This window comes from Lonchura striata, chromosome 7, assembly GCF_050655825.1.
Source record: "Lonchura striata isolate lonStrDom1 chromosome 7, ASM5065582v1, whole genome shotgun sequence".
Taxonomy (NCBI): Eukaryota; Metazoa; Chordata; class Aves; order Passeriformes; family Estrildidae; genus Lonchura; species Lonchura striata.
Window position 1 is genome coordinate 633,520 of NC_140709.1, and position 17,063 is coordinate 650,582.

The 17,063-nt window shown below is 53.7% G+C and overlaps 1 protein-coding gene across 2 annotated transcripts in view; it reads left to right on the forward strand.

Annotated features, from left to right (window-relative positions):
- Positions 1 to 13,497: 13,497 nt before the first annotated feature.
- Positions 13,498 to 17,063, forward strand: part of ACVR1 (activin A receptor type 1) — a 45,335-nt gene continuing 41,769 nt past the window's right edge. The window contains exon 1 of one of the 2 annotated variants that reach the window (XM_021543441.4): positions 13,498 to 13,640. The gene's annotated coding sequence lies outside the window, so the exon portion shown is untranslated. Of the gene's footprint in view, positions 13,664 to 17,063 lie in introns of both variants that reach the window. The other variant, XM_021543443.4, reaches the window with a different exon arrangement.

A 17,063-nucleotide genomic window follows, 5' to 3' on the forward strand; every position in this document is an offset into this window, starting at 1 on the left:
AACATGTAAATTTGGTACCTTGCCCAATATAGGGTCAGGATAGCTCTGAGAAGGGGAAGGAGCAGAGCTCTCAGGGATATTTCTGGCTTTCTGGAGTCATACCAAATGCAGGCTGGAAGGATTTCTCTGCTCTGATGAAGTTCTCCCTCCCTGGATGCTGTTCACATATGCCTGCCAAAAATGACTTATTACTGACGCTCTACAGCACTCCCAAAAAGTAAGGATCTGGAGACTTTTCTCCCTTTCAGAATGCACCAGATTTCTGTGAGGGGCACAGAAGAAGTTTCCTTGGGGCTGCACACACCTTCTGCCTGCCGAAGTCGCTTGGTGTGATTGCTGTGGTTTCAGGCGCACAGTGGATTGTGCAGTGGGCTCCATGCAGAGCTTCCAGTTGTGTCCAGTGAGAGTTACCTGATCTGGAGAAGAGAGCAGATGGTTTGCTGCTGCTTGCCAGAGGTGGCTGGAAATGCTCTGGGGAGGTGGGATCGGGCTGAGGCTTCCTGTGGATTCTCCTCCTTCTCCAGTCTTGTCTGGTGGAGGAACATGAGGCCCTGGCCCCGCACCCACCTCCAGCACAGCTGGGCAGGGCTTTCATCGGGGAGTGAAGGTTCAGCAGAATGGTGGATGGATGAGTGGACAGACGGACAGACAGCTGGACACCTGAGTGTCTCTGTGGCAGGGCATGAGTGTTCCCACCTGCTGCCTGGGGTGGTAAAGGCAGTGCTTCCATGTGTCCCCTTTCTCTGCCTGCCTTCCATGGCAGAGTATTTCTGGACATACCTGGAAGGGTCCACACCTGCATGGTTCAAACCATCCCACAATAAAACAATTTTCCTAAGCACATGGATAACTTTTTAAATATTTTCTTATGAAAAATAGTGTTCCAGCACAACCTGCTGGGACATCCCTGCCTGGTGGTCAGCAAAGCCCCTGCCCTGCCCTGCTACAGCCTCTGCCCTGGTGTGCTCAGTCCCAGGCAGGGACCTCCCCTGTGCTGGCAAAAGTGGCAAGATTTTGGAGGGTGTCCCTGCTGAGTGAGCAGGGACAGAGTCCCCTGGAGCCACAGCTCTATCTGGAATGTCAGGCTGAGAATGGTGGGCAAGCAATGTTTCTGCGGTGTTTGCCCCTGCTGTGCCCAAGGTAAAAGGAACCAGTGTGTTCTGTTTAAGTAAACATGATTGCACCAAGGGAAATGGTTGGACTGTGCTTTTGGCTTCCCAGAAGTGACGTTGAAGAGAAGGGACAGCAGCCACCACCACGGCCATTCAGGTTTCAGGGCCTGTCTGGCTCAGGTCAGCTCCCTGCCTGGCCAGTATAAGCAGTCCCTCACCTTTGGTTCCTTTGTCCATGATTGTTTTTCCCATGCTTGGTCTTCTTTGGGATGGCTTTCAGTAAATCCCAAACTGAAGTGTGGCTGTTCTTTTCCTACCTCTCCTGCTTTTCATGGCAGAGGCTGCAGAATGGAATAGAATAGAATAGAATAGAATAGAATAGAATAGAATAGAATAGAATAATGGACTAGGATAGGATGAAATGCTAAAATAAAATGCTTTCAGTTGAAAGGGAGCTGCAGTGCTGATCTAGCCCAGCTACCTGCCTGTTTCTCTTCCTCAAAGGAGCGTGGGGATGGTGAGAAGCAAAGAGCACTGCCCCAAATGAGTGTTTGTTTGTGCCTGATTCAGAGCTAAATCCAGCCTCTCCAAGTGCCAGGCAGTGGAGCTGTTACCATATGTGCTAGAGGATGACAAATAAAGCACGATGAAATATACGGCAGAATAACATATGGCACTGTAGACAGGCTCTCGGCAAGGGAAGAGATGGGGAGAGCCAGCGCTCCCCGCGCCCATCCGACACCTCTTGTCATGTTAAATGCTATTTTAGAGCAGACAGCGCTGGCATCCTGTGCGCGGCAGGGAGCTCGCACCCGCCGCGCCCTGCCGGGGCTCTGCAGCCTTGCTCCCAGCGAGCCCCAACAGCTCCTTCTCCACTCGGCTGGTCTCTGCCTTCCCTCCCACCGTGCTGCTGCTGCTGCAGCTCTCCGGAGCTGCCGATGATGAGATATTCCAGCAACCTGGCGCCCAGCCCCGTCTGTGGCCGCCGGGTCGGGCTGGGCAGGCGGGGCAGGTGGTGCCCGTCGCAGGAGTGAGTTCCTCCGCCACCGCCCCGGCAGGGCATGTGAGCCTGTGCTCGGCCCCATCGCTCTGCTTCGATAGCAGAGAATGAGGAATATCACAGTCCGAGGCATGGCTGGTGCATTCCTCTAGCGATGATTGCTGGCAGTCGGCATAAGGGAGCAGCAGAAGCACCGGGGAGTGTTTTACCTGACAGGAGGAAAGCCATGTGCCAGCAGCACAACGATTTCCTGCCCTCCGTACCCGGCTTGTTCTGCGGAGCCAGGAAAGCAAAACGTGGATTTTTATCAGCTGTTTGCTCTGGCTCCGTGTTTTGCCTTGTTTATTATTGGTATAAAGCTGCTCTTGGCATTGGGACCAGACAGTAAAACACTCCCCAAAGGAACCAGGCTGCACAAACCCTCGGGGCACTAGAGTAACTGCAGCTTGTCAGGACACGTTTCCCCTGAGGGGAAGCACTACAGCAAAGCCATTTATTTCAGGCAGAAATCAGCTGCCTGACCTGTGTTGCTATTCAGGATTTATTCAGGAGCTGCTGATCTTCCAGTCCCGTGTCGCTCCACAGGAGGGGCTGAGAGTGCTGCTGCTCCGCTGCAGGAATGCTCCTTAGAGCGGACGGGCACTCTCCCGCCATTCCCTCTGCAGCCTTGCCCATGGCAGGTGGGATCCACCCTGGGAACAGGCAGGGATTTGCCCGCCGTGCCCCAGGACAGCTGGGGGGCTGTGCCCATGCTCTGGGCGCCCTGCCCTGCTGGGCTGCCCAGGAGGTGAGGACACTAGGGTGGCAGCTACGCACATCTGCCCGTCCAGGTTCAAGGAGCACCAGGCTGGCCCCACACAGGCCCCTGGTAAAGGGCTCTTCTTAGGTTTAAACCCAGTTTCTGGCTGAGGTTGGTGCTGGCTTGCTGCAAGAGCAGGGGTCCTGGCCCGGCTCTGACTGGCTCTACATGGATTGCTGCTGCCCACCTGGCCCCACATGGATACACTTCAGCAGGAAGTGTTGCTTCTGGCATCTTGCTTCTCCCAAGACTGTGCTCCTTTCGTGCCTCCAGTCAGGATGAGAAGGAAGAGGAGCAGTGGGGCAGTTTGGCAACAGAGCCCTCTCATCCGCTCTGGGGTAGGTTCCCCCTTGCCTTCCTCCATGCTGCTTTTTGTTCCCTTCCCACTGCAGGGGTGAGTGAGCTGCTCCAACTCTTCCCACCCCACAGGGATGGGTGAGCTATTGCCTGCTGGGAGTACCCACAGAGGTTTGTGTAAATGTCCAGTTTGCTGTGACAGAGCAGACTCCAAATCGGCAGTGGAACCTGCAAGGGAGCCCCTTTCTGCTTGCTCCCTTCCTGCCCAGTGCTTTTCTGATCTCCAGGCTTTGAATCCAGACGGTGCCTGGGGTTTTTTCTCCCTTCTTCTTTTATTTTTCTTACACAGGTTTTTTTTTCCTTTTGTCTTTTACTCTTTGGGCTTGTGGGTGCCTGTCGCAACTGCTGGTGCCTGTGGGTGCAGGCAGGAGGGAGGTCTGGGAGGAGATTTTGGCCACAATAAGGCAAATGATGCAAGACATGAGCACAGTTCATAGAGCCATGCTGCTTGTCGAACCCAATCACATCTCAGAAACAGGACAAGGAGCTATTTCCCATCAGGAAATATGTGGGGGCTTGGGTGGCTGAGCTCCAGCACTGTGTCCCCCAAAGCTGCCCTCCTGCCTATGTGCCCCACATGGATGGAGTGCCCACAGCTGGTGCAGGGCTGGAGCATGGCAGGACGTGGACCTTGGCCCTGGCAGTATGGTGGTCTCGGTGACAGCTGCTGCATCACCTCATGTGCTGGATTTGCCAGTGTCTGAGCGGCTGTTCAGACACTTTCCTGTGCTCCGTGGGGGATTAGGGGCTTCCATGCAAGGGCAGACTTCCACTGGCCCCACTATTTCAAAATGAAACATCCAGACCCTACTTTATCCAACTTTATTGCCATGGAAACAGTTAAAGGGAAAAATGCTGGCTCCAGAGGAGGCACTTAGTTCTGCTGGTGCTGGGTCTGCATTTCAGTGCCCTGTGGAGATACATGGAAGACCCCAGCAAAACCATCCCTGTCTTTTTTCCCTCTTCCCTGCACCTAGGTAAACCAAGAAGGCTTGAAGTCTGGGTTTTTTTTTCCTTTTTCAAACAATTCCTTTCATTTTCCCTGTGTTTATAATATTTTCTGTCCCTGTGTCCTTTCTTCTTCTCCTCCAGGAAGGCTGGAGAGGGACAGTTTGTCCTGCGCCCCTCCCTGACCTACTGTCGTGCTCTACCAACATGGGAGACTGAGGCCCCAGGCACACGGCAGGCAGAGACCATGGAGCTGGAGACAGGTGGGAGAAGCATGATAGGGGTTAAAAATAATCACATGAAAATTGAAGTGGTCTCTTGCAGCCTTCAAGACAGATCCCTGCCTTTCTCTGAAACTCTGAGGACCAGGGACCTTGATGCAAGTAAGGGATCTGGCACCTCCATGCTTCACCAAGGTTTTTAAGGTTTAAAACCACTGTGCTCAGACGTGCACACCTTGGGACAGGGCTGGGTGGGCTGGCACTGCTGCCTTTGCTACCAGAGGAGATGCTTAGCATGAACATCTCTGTGCTGAGCCCCCTTGCCAGGCTGAGGGGTCCTGTAGGAGCCCAGTGGACTCTGCATGTGCTGAGGGCACAGGGTGGCAGGAGAGCCCAGCTCCTTCCTCAGCTGCGAGTGGTACTGCCTCACTGCTTGATGCCACAGCTGTTCTGGCTATGCTGCATTTCTAATATGCAATAATACTGTGCATTTTCCTTGTGTGGAAAGGTCACGATCAGAAGCAAAGCCCTGCAGTGGAAGGCAGGCCTTGCCAACATCCTGCATGGGAATGCAAAAGCACTTCATGTCAGCAGTGCTTGCACTGTTCTGCAGAGTGTTTGAAGAGATATTCTAAAGTACCTTAATTGTGATTTAAATTATGGGCACAGAGCATTAATCTCTGTCAGATCTGGAGCATGTAAACCTCTGCCGATCTGCAGTGGGATGTGCAGTGCTGCACGTGGGGAGTGGGCAGGGATCCCCTTCAGCTCCCCGGCCTGTCCTGGTGCTAGGAGGCTCCCAGTGGATGTCTGTGTGTCCCAGAGCTGGGCACTTGGAGTGGAGGCAGCGGCTGTCACCCCATTCCTCCTGCCCGTTCCTTGCTGCCCAGCCCCAGCGCTGACTGGCAGCAATTCCTGTGGTGCCCGACTGAGTGCCCAGCAAAAAGCGATGGCTAACAAGGGAATTAATGATGGATTCTGCATCCTGTTTACCAGGAGTTAATTTTCAGAGAGTATTTCCAGGCGCCTTTCAGCGTCTCCAGCTCAAGACTGGAAGGAAGGAGACAGGTGCCACCTTGTGTGGAAACGTTCCTCCATGCAGCGGGCACAGACAGAATTCCTTTCCCCCGTTTCTTTTTGGTGGCGTCACTGGAAACTCCTCCCGGAGGCAGAGTGCAGCCAGCCCTCGAACAGCCCCTCCAGCTGTCTGAGGCACATAGCAGCACGGAGCCCTCGCAGAAGGGGTGCCAGAGAATGCTGCTCACTCAGTTACAGCCAGTGAAACCCCAAGGAACAGCAGGGGCTGCCAGCGGCTGAGAGGCTGGGCACAGCCTGGAAACGTGCACTGGCAGCCCAGAGAGCCCCGGTGTCCTGGGCTGATCCCAGTGTGGGCAGCTGGGGAGGGGGGGATTCTGCCCCTCTGCCCCCGTGTTCAGGTGAGACCCCACCTGCAGAGCTGCCCCAGCCAGGGGTTCTGACATCAGAAAGACCTGGAGCTGCTGGAGAACCCAGAGGAGCCCTGGAGCTGCTCCAGGGCTGGAGCCCCTCTGCTCTGGGGCCAGGCTGGGAGAGCTGGGAATGTTCCCCTGGAGAAGGGACGGCTCCAGGTAAACCCTATGGCCCCTTCTAGAGCCCAAAGGGGCTTCAAGACAGCTGGGGACAAAGTTTTTAGCAGAGCCTGTTGTGATAGGAGAAGGTGTAAATTAAAAGAGAGGAGAGAGAGATTCAGATAAGGGATTAGGAAGAAGTTCTTGGCTGTGAGGGTGAAGAGGCCCTGGCACAGGGTGCCCAGAGAAGCTGTGGCTGCCCCATTCCTGGAAATGTTTACACAGAGGTTTGTCCCTGCTTCCCATCCCCTCACCCAGCTCTCCTCATGCTCTAGAACTGAGTTGTGGCAGCAGCACCCTGCTATGTGCCACACCACATTCCAGCCACAGTTTATCCCACAGGAGAGCTGTGCTCCCAGAAAGGACCCTGCAGGTCAGCAGCCAGCTGGATCGCACTAGGCTCACCCAGGGAGGAGGACACGAGTCAGGCTATACCCTCAGCTGTGCCAGTGTCAGAAGAGCTGAAGAAATCTGGGCCCTGCCGAAGTGTTTATTTAAATACAACAGCATCTCATGGCTGTGCTGGGCTGTCTGCCCTCTGATACATTGCTGCGTTATTTCTGTCACTTACAGTATCGACAGACGTTCTCTCCCTGTCCCATCCCAGCGGTCCAGAAGCATCACAGTGAGCAGTCTTCAGTTCCCTGTCCCGAGTCAGACAATGAATTACTTGTCTTCCCCTAACCAGCCTCTTCATCAGATATTGGAGAGGAAAATAAACTTCATGCCTGGCTTTAGGAGAGCAAAATTATGAGAACTGTCCTCATAATGGCTGCTGCTCCCTCAGCCTGCCCTCCCTATCAGCTGCTCAGATGCTGTCCCTTGCTGCCCTGACCCCACTCCTTGTGTTATAGAGGCATCCGTCCTGGTCTCTGCTGGAAGGTATCAGGCTGAGACCCCACATCCAGCACCACCCTCCTGGGTCTGCAGCCCACTCCTTTCCCCTGTGACTGCTCTCAGGATGGAAGAGCGCATGCCAAGGCTGTTCCAAAGTACTCAATATGGTTTTCCAGCTCAGAACCTGGCCACTGTCTCCAAGCAGAAGCAGCCTGTCACAGAGAGGTGCAGGTGCTGAGACCCTCCTAAGCCCACATGAGATGGGGAGTCTTGAGAGACAAGTGGGAGAAGAAGATGCTTGTGGCTAACAGGGTTGCTGGCCCCTGCTTTGCTCCTGCAGAGGTGAGGGCTCCCTTGGTTCAACCCCAGGGAGAGAGATCTGGAGACTGGCTCAAAAATCTGCAGGTTAAAAAATGGGATTTTTTGCTGTATTGTCTAATTGAGCCTTTGGTGTTTGCATCTCAAGCTACTTGCTGTGGTCCAAAGAGTCAGAAGCATCTCTTCTTGTTTGGCACAGCCCCTGAGGTGTCCAGTGTGTCCAGGACCTACGGTTTTGGGATGACCCTAAGCCACTGGAGCCAGGCTGGGAGCCACAGCTGTCCTTCTCCTGCTGTGCCCTGGTGCAGGTGGATCAAACCAGCTCGCTGAGGTTACCCTAGCAAAGGGCAGATAGAACAGGAGCAGGAGGAAGAGACACCTTGGTAACAGTTGGAGGTTCTTTAGGCTTCCTCTGAAGCCAGGAGCATCTTTATTGGATGGGGCTGGGGCTTTCTGCTTCCGAGTCCTCTCACCCTACTCCCTGCTGGAAGCAGGAGCACCCCAGGGCAGCCTGGCACCGCAGGCCCCGTGCTGCTCCATGTGGGCACAGCGGGCTGTGCTTGCTCTCATCTTTCCTTTCGGGCCGGTTTTGTGGGCTGACGGCCGGGGCTCTGGAGGGAGCGGCGGGACTGAACCAGGCACTTTGGGCCACCCTGTGCAGCTGCTGCCTGTGCCGGCTGGTGACTGAGCCCTGTGCTTCTCTTTCCTCCTCTCCACCACATGCACCAGTTCGACAAACTCCACCGACCGCCCTTCGTGTGCCGGCGCTCGGGGTGCTGCCAGCCCCGGAGCCCTCCCGGAGCCGCAGCGGGATGTGCCGGTGCCGGTGCCGGTGCCGGTGCCGGTGCCGGTGCCGGTGCCAGCGGCTCTCCCTGGCCACGCCCGCGCTCCTGCTCGCCCGCTGCCGCTCGGCCGGGGACAGCGCCCGCTCGCCGGCACGGTCCCGAACGAGCCAGGGAAGGCTCGGGGAGCCTGCAGCTGGGCTGGCAAGGGGACACGTACAACATGCGTTACAAGCTCTGGAACTTAAATATTTTGCTGCTATAAATGTTAGCAACGAGAGCTCTCGTTACATTTAAATGCCAGATGACAGAAGCAGAGGCCAAAAAAAGCTCCTTCCCAGCCGAGCAGAAGGAGAGGGGGCGACTGCGCCGCCGGGGCCGGCGGGACGCGGGGCTGGCGCTGGGACAGCCGCTGCGGGCAGGAGCGGGCACAGCCCGGCTGCCGTGCCTCGATGCAAAAGGGACCGCTGGGGTCAGCATGGTGGGCACGGCACCGGGCGCGGAGAGGGGCCCTGAGCTGGGGCAGCGAGCGGGCCACCAGCACCCACGTCCACGGGAGCAGCGGTGGTGGCCCAAGGGACCACTCCTCCATGCCGCGTTTGGCTGTGAAATGGAAATGAGCCTGCCAGCATTTCCACCCTGATCCCCCGTGCCCGGTGACTCCGTGGTGGCACTTCCGTGGGCAGAACCTTGGCCTGCAAAGGCTCCCCCCGAGCTGGGGAGTAGTTTTCATCGTTTATGTTTCAGCGTAATTTCAATAAATTCCAGTTGGCTGTTCTTGAATAACTCCCAGAGCAGAAAGGAGATGTGCAGCCTTTTGAAGTGAATCTTTGCAATTAGAGAACTTGAGCGCTTTTTGGTGGGTGTTTTGCTGGAAACAAAGCATTGCATGTGATGGGTTTGGAAAGCACAGGACTAATTACCAGTGCTATTTTAAAAAATGGCATGAAAATGAGTTATGCTGCTAATGCTCAGATGCAAGAACACGGTCTGCTTAATTTAATAATACTGTGTAATTTGTGTAAAACCAAATTGGTAGCAATTATACATTATTGTTAATTACTTGGAGCTGGGCTCTCCTCGCTGTGCTGAATTGCACCTGGCTCCCCAATGCCCCAAAGTCCATGGGGTTTGTGATGTAAAGATGCACACGAGGTAAGGACCTGACAAAGGAGAAGTGTGGAAGGTGCTTGGGCTGGGGCCCTCTCCAGAGCTGCGGGGACAGCAGGCATGTCCCGCTCCTGTCCCCACGCTCACGGAGTGTCCTGGGGGAGGCGGTGGGAGCTCTGCATGCCGCGGAGCTGCTGGGACAGGCCTCACCGGCTGCTCCAGCAGCCCCAGCGCGGCTCCGTCTGTGACTCAGCCTGACTCACAGACGCCTGATGGAATACATGTACTCCCAGTCACATTCATCACAGCTAAGTATTAGAACAAGCTCTTTAATTTCCAACCCAAGTGCTTCCTGGGGTTTTCTCAGCAGCTGTGCTCGGGCCAGTTGCTGTGCTGGGAGGGGCGGTGATGCAACTTTGCTGTGTTGCAACTGCCAGCTTTGCTTGTTTGCATGCGTATATACAGATATATATTTAGAAATTTCCTCAAGGCAGAGAAAATAATTCATGACAAGCAGCAGCTTGGAAGGTCACCTGGATTATTATTTCTGTACCACAGCTCACCTCGAGCATATAAGCAAAGTCTTTATGTGCTGATGTTAATAATGCTAAAGAGTTAAAAACCTCAGCAGCTCTGAAGGCAATTATCAGGATGGCTTTGTCATGCACAGCCTCATTTTGTGTGCTGCAACTAAATTGTATTTTACTGTGTATTTTAGAAGGAATAACAGTGTTTGTTAGAGGTGTTGTTTTGCTGTTGGGCTCCATCTGCCCCCAGGGCCCTCCCCGTGTGGTGCTGCTGGCCTGGGCCAGACCCCAGCCCTGCCTCTGTTGGTCTGGGGCAGTGCTCACCACTCAGCAGAGCTGAAAAGGCACAGGAGTCCAGAGGGAGATGGTTTTACCGAATGAGGGGCCTGGTCTGGGGTCCAGCAGCCCCCTCTTTGAAACATTTCCTCCATGGCATCTTTCAGCCACGTGAGCTGTTTCTACACTCCCAGAGCATTGCAAAGTGGTCTGACTTGAAATCCCAGCTGCTCCAGAGACAGGCAGAATTTTTGAAGAATCAAGGCAGTTCAAGTTACCATGGAAATTGTTTCAAAACAGAGAAGCCCGATTTTGCTCTACTTGCTGTCTTGGGAGGGTTTTCTGTGCGGAAGGATGACAGGGTGAACCTGCCCCATAGCTCAAGGTATGCTCTGTGCTCCGGGGCCTACAGACTTCTGAAGGCCACGGTATTTGCATAACATTAATGTGTTTATTCTAATGTCTGTGGGTGCAATTTGTGCCCACAGTGCTCCTTTCACATGGACATGCCATTATTACACCCGATTAATGCAAACATTGCCCAGGAAGAAGTTCCAGACTATTCCGCAGCATGGAAAAAGCCACACGAGGTTCTCCTGCTGGGAACTGGAAGGCCCCAAATTCAATCACACTCTACTCTTTGCAAAGCTCTGCAAAGTCAGCTGTGTATGAATACCCTCATCAGATCCACTCCACCTTTCCTTGGGGGACTGTAAAATACCTGACAAGCCAGATGCTTTGCTATGTTCATTGTGCCAGCACGGCATCTGAGGCACAGAGACAGCCCTGTGATGTTCCCCAAATCTTAGAACTGGCACTTCTGACTCTGAAATGGCACTGCCAGCCATTAACCCAAACACTTTGTCATGCTACCCCTCTCAGACTGCAGCCCTGGTTTTCTCCCCAAATAACGTTATTACAGATAAGATTCTACTTACAGCTAGAATTTCTCATCAACAATTCAAAAAAAGATAATTGAAAAAACCCTGCACTGTTTGTACAGAAATTTTATTTGTAAGGATGCTTATGATGATAAATAAGAATTGGCATTGAAAAGAACAGAAAAATAGCCCTGTTTATAGATGATGCTGAGATTACTTCAGTAACCTAATTATTCCCTCTGCTTCACTATTAATTAGAAATCGGTGGCATGTAAAGAGTATGTGATCCAGCTACAGGAGGCTGTGGGCAGGAGCTGCCTAATTCCAGTTCCCAGCACTGGTTCCCCCCGTGGCTGTGAATGAGCCCTTAGCAACAACTGTCTCTTGGTGAGCCATGCGTGGGTTACTCAATGACAGCTTCCAGAATTCTTATTCTTCTACCAGATGTAAAGTAGAAACCTTTTCATGCAAAGTGCTTCTAACCCATGTGGCTCCTCATGTCTCCTGGGAACCCCGCAGGCATTAGTGAGGGGAGCTCTTAGCCTAGCAGTGTCACCCTTTCCTGGGAGCTTGGATAACCACATGGGCTGCCACTGTCAAAAGTGCTTTAGGCTGCAAATAAGCAGGTGGGTGTTCAGAAGTGTTGGCTGCCACCTGTGGGGCCTCAAGAGAAACTTGGCACTTCTGGAAATGCAGCTGTTTGGTTAAATTTTGAAAAGCTGTATTAGATACCCAATCTTTGGTCTTCTCTTTTGGAAAACGGTCCTTGTTAGAGCTGTATTTTCTCCCGAGGAACACCTACACTTGAGCTACTTGAATGTCACATTCAGCTACTTGGCAGTACACTGTGGAAAATCACTGGCCTTGTGCTGTTGAGCCAAATGTAGACCTATTTGTATTTTTAAGGGAATTAGTATTCTTTTCTCTGTTTAAAACATTCCTGTTACTCATAGTGAGTCAAATCCTGGCCCCATTTAGAGGGCTGTGCATAAATGGGCTGTATGCACAAAGGAGCTTCATTGCGAGCACTTTCCAAACCCTCTGTTCACCTGTCTATTCCCAAGGGAACGAGCATTCGCCTCCTGCCCTGGCACCAGTGCTGTGGTTGCTACCCACACTGTCCCAGCCTGACTGTGCCACATCTCCACGTGTCCCGTTCCACTCCTCTGAGCTCCTCACCTCCTGTCTTGCAGACACTCATGCTGCTGCTCGGGAAGCACCGCCCGTGTGGAGGAAAAGCACAACCATGTCCCTTGTGACATGGAGCAGAATCACTGAATCAGGTTGGAAAAGACCTCAGAGATCATCAAGTCCGACCTGTGCCCGATCCCCACCTTGTCACCCCAACCAGAGCACCCAGTGCCACATCCAGCCGTGCCTGGAGCACCTCCAGGGACGGGGACTCCAAACCTCCCTGGGCAGCCCCTGCCAATGTCTAAAAGACTTTGGAGTGGTCTCTCCTAAGGAGATCCGTGCCTGGGCCTCCACAGCTCCAGGTGGTGGCTTGGGCAGTCTCGGGACTCACTGCCATCACTGGGACAGTGCCTGTGGCTGTCCTTGCACAGCCCTGTGGTACCTGGCCAGGAGGAATCCTGTGCTGGCTGCTGTGGGGTGCTGCAGCCTGCAGGGCTCATTGCATGCAGCAGAGCAGTGCTGCAGCATGCCCAGGAACAGACCCAGCCTGGCCTGGGCACGGGCAGGGTGAGGCTCGTGGACTGCGAGGGCAGCCCTGGCTGACCCTGAGGGAACGTGACTGCTGAGGGCAGGCGGTCACCCAGAGTGACCACTGGGCTGGGGGACATCCCTCCCAGTGCCCCTGGGGCTCTGCCATCCCACTGCTCTGCCCCAGGGCCATCCCACTGCTGCCCTGGGGAGGCACAGAGCAGCGCTGGGGCACACACCCTGTACCACAGGGCTGGGCAGAACGTATGTGGTGCATCAGCTCAATCACATTTGGGAATTTCTCATGTACTTGGTCTGTTCAGGATTGTTAAGACTTATTTGAAATGTAGGATGTCATGTCCTTGATGCATCATGTCACAATATAAGAGCTCTGTTGACACGAATTAGAAGCCTGTGCCTTTCCAGGAATCTCAGTGAGGTTGGCTTAGTGCAGCTGGCACAGGAACACCGGTTCCACCCAAAATCAGGTTGTTTGCATCATGGTGACCTTAATGTGCCTGAGATGTCCCTGCCCTTGGCAGAGGTGGAACAAGGTGGGCTCTGAGATCCCTGCCAACCCAAACCATTCTGGGATCCTGGGACTTGGAGTATGATTCAAATACCATGGTTGCAAGAATATATGATTCTGGGGAATTAATTCAGGTGGATGAGGGAGGGTTAGAACTTCAGGATGAAGGAAGACACCTTCAAAACACATGGCTGTGCCCCGGCTCTGCCGTGGCACCCGTGACCCCACGGGCTCTGCCAGCCCGGCCCAGCCGGGACCCAGGGCTGAGGGCCGCCCGTCCTGGACGCTCCCGGACCCGAACCCGAACCCAAATCCGAACCCGCACCCTAACCCGAACCCGCACCCGCACCCGAGCCCGAGCCCGCACCCGAACCCGCAGCCGAACCCGGACCCGCACCCGGACCCGAACCCGCAGCCACGCCCGGACCCGAACCCGAACCCGCAGCCGCAGCCGCGCCCGCAGCCGCCGTGGCCCCGCGGCGCCGGCAGGGGGCGCCGGGCGGGCGGCGGGCGGAAGTGACGCGCGCTGCCGGTGCGGGCGCCGCCCCGCCGCCTCCTTTGTCAGCGGAGCCGCCGCCGCCCGCGGCCGCCCCCGGCCCCGCCGGCCCGAGCGGGGCAGCGCCGCAGCACGGCCAGCTCGGCCGGCGCCGTCCCGCCGTCTGCCGGCCCAGCGGGTGAGTCCCTGCCGCCGGAGCAGGTCGGTCCCGCCGCCGGAGGCTTGGCGGGGGCGGCGCCGCGGGGTGCGCGGTGCGGGCGGGGGGCGCACAAAGGCCCCGCGGGGCCGCGGCCGCGCTCGGGGCGCAGCTGCGCTGCGGCGGGGCGGGCACGGCCGGGCTCCCCTGGCTCTGCTTCGGTTAGCCCGCGGTGTTCGGCGGGGCAGAGGTGGTTCCCTGCGTGGTGCCGGCCGGCCGCAGGAGCCCGCCGGGAGCGAGCGCCCGGGGGAGCGCGGCGCTGCCCGCGGCTGTGCGCTGACAGCCCCGCTTCGGTGGCGATGGGAAGGGCACAGGCCCGGGTGCCAGGGACGCTGAAGGCGCTGCTGCCGCGGGCAGAGCCGCTGGGGCGGGCGGGCAGCGGGCCCTGAGCCGCCGGGTCCGGGGCCCGCCCCGGGGCTGCAGGGGCTGCAGGGGCCCGGCTCCTGCCGGGACTCGGGCTGCGCGGGGAGCACGCTCCTGCAGCACAGAGCCGCTCTCAGCCCACTCAGGTGTGTGCATGGTAACCTGGAGGCTCCAAACTCACATGCTGCTCTGTGAAATCGGGGCCCTGAGTCTAGCAGGGGAAGCTGCCCAGGCACTCTTTCCAACTCTGTCTATAAAAAGTGCTGAATGAACTTGTTTCTAGCAGTACTTTTACATAAATTTAAACTAAATCACTTTGTTTTCCAGTAATTGAGAGAGCAGCTCACCTTCATCAGGTTCTCAAAGAGCTGGGATTCATGTAGGTGTGCTGGAGGCACCGGAGCCTCAGGATGATGTTACTGGTGGGAACTTGCAGGTTCTGGACTGAGCTGCAGAACTGGCACGTTTGTACAAAACCACTTTTTAAAATGATGCATTGAGCTCTCAGAAGAGAGCAGGTTCTTTTTCCAAATCTCATGTGTTTTTATAGTCTGCATTGAAGCCCAGCTTCTCCTTGAAGAAGACTCCTGTGGCTATAGCAGTTAGCTGTGGGCAGTGACAAGTCTATTTTTAAACTTTCACTTTTCTTTTGTTTCCTGTAATACAATCTTTGCTATAATCTTTATGATCATCTTCAGAGGGACGGTGTTGACCTGGAATGCAGCAGGCACTTTGCAAATGCTCTTGGAGCCCTGTTCTTGTAGGGCTGGAGCTGTTTGAAGAGTGCTGGGGTGCCTTGCAATTGAAATGGGAAAGCTGGAGGCCTGGCTGTGGAGAGCTCTCAAGTGCACGGCTGGGGCCTTTGATGGCCGAAACTTTTTTTTTTTTTGGAGGAGGAGGTGTTAGAGATCTGTTTTAAGGGAACAAAAAGTTCCTGTGTGCCCTGTGCTCTCCCCAGGAGGTGTTAAGTGTGTGCAGTGGTTTCAGAGGTTTGCCTTCCCTCAGGATTTGTTTGCTGGGGTAAGACCTGCATTCCTCTGTTTCAGGGGGCGGTGTGTGCTCCTTGCCCAGTGACACAGGACTTGGGAGTAGTTCCTGACTGTAACTCATTGCCTGTTTGTCTCCTCACACGGAGTGAGAGGTGTGTTTTGTTCTGCCTTCATTTTGGAACAAACTTTAAGGACTGTTGCTGTGACAGAGTTCACGCATCATCCTCCTCAGTTTGTAAATAAGCTGCTCTTACAGGCCTGAATCATGGTTAGGATAGAATTATATCAGGTGAAGCTATTATTTAAACAAACAACTTAAGGGAGAAAAAAGCCCTGTTATATGTTTTCACCTTTAAGTCTTATAATGTGTTTCAAAGTTACAAGCTGGGAAAGGGAAATCCTACTGACCTGGTGCTGATGATATTTCCAGAGGTGTTGCTGATATTCTCTGCCCAAGTTCCATTGCCCAGGAATCATTGTTAACCATTTTAAAAATTATTTATTAGGAAATAAATTTAGAAATTGATTTGTTAGGAAAAGACGTTGGTTCCAGAGCTGTGGAGTTTCCTGTAGATAATAGGATGGCTGTGTTAGTTACTGACAAAATTGGTGAAGACCTGGATAGTGTGTGCAGAGGTTCAGCCTTGCCCTCCATGGGCACCACTCAATGATTTTGAGCATGTTGTGTTCCTGGAGCTTGGAATTCAACATGCTTTGAGGCGTGAAAATTTTATTGTATGCCTTAGTAGCTGAATATTTGATATTTTGGTGATTGTTCATGCTCTTCTCTTAACACGTATGAAGTTGGTTGCATATTTTCTGTTGAGGTGACCTGCAAAAGATCACCTCAAACACTGAGTAGAAAGATCCTTTTGCAGGAGAATGCAGTGTATGGAGGAGCTGAGGTGAAAGGGGAGGGCTAAATATAGCCATTTCCTGCAGAACTTATCTGCTTTTGGGGCTGGCTTTCCAAGTGTAACTGGTCTCTTCCAAGCCCTTGGTGAGGGTAGGATGAGAACATGGGTGGGGGAAAGAACACCCGTGGGGTGTTGTGAGTGGGTTGTGTTTGTGGTTTTTGTTTTTTCCAGCCAGCTGGTACTCTGAAGTCATGCTTAAATTTAATGAAAGCCCGATGCTAAAATAGGATCTAGGGACAGCCGTTGTGAAATAATTAGGCACCCGTTCAGCCCTTCTTGTCCCTGCCAAAAAAAAGCTACTTGAATTCATTTACATTCTTGGTATTGGAACTCTCAAATGGGCATCTTGATACCTGCTCTGGGGTGTATAAACAGGTTGAAAACTTGTCCCACTCACCTGTGCAGCTGTCAGGAACTACAATAGATTGCAGTGTTGAACGCGGGCGATTGCTGAGTGCCTCTGTGTGTGAGGATTCAGGATGTCACAGAGGTGGTGGCAGGCTGGCCTCAGCCAGGGTATACATGTGGGTTAGGGGATGGATTAGTTACTTTAGGACCTGAGGTTGGTCAAGACTGAGAGTTTCAGAGCATCTTAGTTACAGAGATACCAGGTGCTATCAAGATCCTCACCTTCTGAGCACTGCTGTGGACAAGTTCTGTGGCCACATGTGGGTGTAAAGCATTAATATCCTATACATGCCTGTATGTATCTGTAAAAATCGGGAATTATGGTGTTTTCTAGCAGTGTTGGAAAGCTTAATTCATATGTGTTTGAAAACTGTTCTGAGATCACAAATTTATAAAATGTTGTTGACTACAAAATGTACAGAATTCCATCAAAATGCTTTCAAGAAATTCCTTTTTTACCCCCACAATATTTGCAGCCAAAACATTGTTTTAGAGTAATGCTTTCAAAAGCATAGAAGTACAGTCCAATAGCAGTAAGTGGTTGTAGTGCAATAGTTTTTTTGTGTTACATTGGACCATGAGTTGTACCTGACCCAGTCTCAGATGATGGTAATCCCCTCCTTGACATGTGGTCTTCTGGAACTGTGTGTGTACAGTGCTCACAGGCTCCTATTTCAGAGTGATTTGCATCTGTAGATTGAGGTTCAGAACACACTCGCAAACTTCTG